Source organism: Acyrthosiphon pisum, chromosome A2, assembly GCF_005508785.2.
Source record: "Acyrthosiphon pisum isolate AL4f chromosome A2, pea_aphid_22Mar2018_4r6ur, whole genome shotgun sequence".
NCBI lineage: Eukaryota > Metazoa > Arthropoda > Insecta > Hemiptera > Aphididae > Acyrthosiphon > Acyrthosiphon pisum.
The window spans coordinates 42,900,270-42,903,399 of record NC_042495.1 but is presented as its reverse complement, the minus strand read 5'-3'; the positions used below and the strand labels follow the sequence as shown (position 1 = coordinate 42,903,399).

Below are 3,130 nucleotides of genomic sequence, written 5' to 3'. Positions count from 1 at the left end.
GAATTTTGACATTATAAACCTGTAGGAGGCGAACGGCGACAGTGGCTTTGTCGACAAAGGAGGAACAAGGGAAACAACCACTGGACAAAGAGAAGGGGACAAAGCGGAAAATAGTAAGGATGAATAGGAGGCGAGGAAAAATCAGGAGAAGGAGGAGGAGGCCGTAGTAGAGGGCGTGCGCAAAGCTGGTCCGTTCAGCGCGTCGGGCACCCTCGTCAGTCATAGCGTCGTCGCACGTTTTCGAAGTTCAATATTAAGACGCTGTCCGTGACCGATCATTCTATTCGGCCGGCTACGACGCGCCACACGTCTTACTGTAGCTTGGCGTCCGTGAACACGTTCGTGATTTTGAAAACCTATCGATGTCGTGTTTTCGTGGTGTACCGTTGTTTTTGCGACTGTCTTGAATTCCAGATTGGATATTCCATATCAACTATGAACAGTCCATCAGCCTTTTTCAAAATGGTTAGTAAATCAACGCTGGTATTTAAATACAAGTACAGTAGTGAGTCTAGTATATGTTTAAGACTGTTATATTTTTTAATTTTGTAATGCAATTGGTATATATATATATATATCTCAGTAAGAATACCTTGAGTACAACATATAGGTATGCACAATGCAACACCCCCACCACTAACCACTTGGAGTTTCTTTGTGAACTGCCAACCATGTATCGTAAGGCTGACATAAATTAACAAATATTAAAAAAAGTTTTATGATGATATAGTGATATTTTCCACCACGTGTAGATTCTTTAAGTTACTTTTAACTCTTAAGTTGTGCAAACTATAATTAACTCAATATAATATACATGTTTCAAAAATGACAAAGTTGAAAGTTACAAGGAAATATAAATTTCCTGTAAACGATTATTAATATTTTCTAATAAAAATCTTATTTTCTCTTATAATACCTTCCTAATTAATTTCTATAGAATTTTGATTAATATTTTATGTATTTTTTTGTTTTCTGTTTTATTATAATAATAATGGCACAAACAATACAAACTTGTATCTAATTTGTTTTAAAACAAATTTAATAGTTAATTTTAACATTTTTCTCTCATATTAGTTATTTGTTAAAATAATGTAAGTATCAAATTTCAAAATAAATATTTTCGAATATTATGTAGATTTGGATTCATATTAATTATTTTAATAATCGTAAACACTGACAAATTATTTATTAATTATAATTGTTTAAATATCTAGAGAAGGGTAATCTAAAAATAGATAAGATATTTATACATTTCATTGCTCTCAACGTTTTTTATATAGATGCAAAGTATAAAATATGAATTGTGAAAATGTAAAAGTACCCAAAGCTATTCACATAATATATCCACTCTGATGAAATAATAAATATACACACATAAACCTGTAAACAAATCAAATGTAGTTTTTGTTTGTATTTAGTCAATACGTTTAGTCAACAGCAACATTAAAATTACCTATATAATTTATATAATAATATTTTATGGCTATGAACTAACGACAAAATCATTGAATAGATAGGCTACTAACTATATTGATAAAAACATGATACTGATATAGACTGCATGTCATCTCAAATTTACATAAATATACAATGTCTTACATTATTTAAATAATTCATCTGAATAAAAATATTTATCTTTTTATCACATCTATAGTCTATACTCCATTCCAAATAAGAAACACCACGGCGGCTACGGGCAAAACCGGTTTTGCTACGTAAAAGTGGGTGTTTCTTATTTGAAATATAGTATAGATAAAAATAATTTAAAGTATTTTTTTATCTACCTATTTAAATAAAAAAGGGTTACCTATCTAAAATTAATTATCTATAATATAATTTTTAATGATAAGATTTTCAATTATATTTCTAAATGCAATTGTTATTTTATAGGATAGTGTTAATTTTTCAAAGCTATATTGCCTATAATTTATAGTGTAGATTTTATTTTCATCTTCAATAAATTCTTTTATGCATATTAATTAATTGTGTTTTACTATAATTATTTTGTAGTTTTGCAGTTTAGTTTATGTTTACACCGATAGGTAATCGTACCTATATTTAAAAACAGGTATTTACAAACATTAAAATTTAAACGTATATATTATTAAAGTTATAGCAATATTCATATTTTACAATAATCGTATTCTAAAAAAATTATGTAGGACGTGCAATTATATTTCAATCGAATTACAATAAATAATACAATTTATAAGCGTTTAAACATAATATCTTCTCAAGTAACTAAACATTTTTTATATAATTCTAATTTTAAATACATTTTTGAAATTGAAATCACTAATTTAAAAATCGTCGACATTTTCAAAAAAATGTATTATACCTAAGTTAATATTCTTTTGCCTAACCATTCCTACTTTTTCACTATGAATCTATTCTTCATAGGAAAAATGTAGTCTATTAAATCTTAGCTATCTCTTCCCGGTCTTTGTGCTTAATTGGACATCCCCCTACAGATGTTATTTTCACTATAACTTTCTGTAAAAATAACTTAAATCATACATTGAAATTTCACATTTCACATTTCAAGCTTCTTTCAAATCTGTTAATTCATTTAATAATTGTTTTGCTTTTATCATTTACATACTGAATTAGTTATTCAATATAATATGCTAGAACTATCTAATTCACTAACATGCATTATAATTATTCTGCTATTTAACTTATGTATTTTTAATATTTTTCAACTGATATTGTAACAATATATCAGGAGCTTTGTATTAAATCTATACACTTTTTGGCCCAACAGATAAAACTTTATTGATATTTATAGAAAAAATTGAAAATTGACCATGTCTGTACACAGCTCAAAAAGAATCAAATTACTTTCAAAATTGTATGGTGTATAGGAAATGCTAATATAAACATTCAGTAAAAATTTCATGTATCTGCAGTTATTCATTTTTGAATTAGAACAAAATAAGGAAATCGCCACATGAGAAATCGAGTGAATATCCAATGTTGTAAAAATTTTGAATTTCAAACGATCATAAAATTTAATTTGACTTTCTTATATCTATTTTTGTTTGATAAAGGTAGATAATTTTATAAGGAATCTTGTATTACATTTTCATATCTTAGATTTAAAAGAAAAATGTTTATGAATTTCTAACTA

The 3,130-nt window shown here is 27.0% G+C and overlaps 1 protein-coding gene across 1 annotated transcript in view; it reads left to right on the top strand.

Annotated features, from left to right (window-relative positions):
* Nucleotides 1-206: 206 nt before the first annotated feature.
* Nucleotides 207-3,130, top strand: part of LOC100164030 (melanopsin-B-like) — a 53,674-nt gene continuing 50,750 nt past the window's right edge. The window contains exon 1 of the mRNA XM_001944891.5: nt 207-465. The gene's annotated coding sequence lies outside the window, so the exon portion shown is untranslated. The remainder of the gene's footprint in view (nt 466-3,130) is intronic.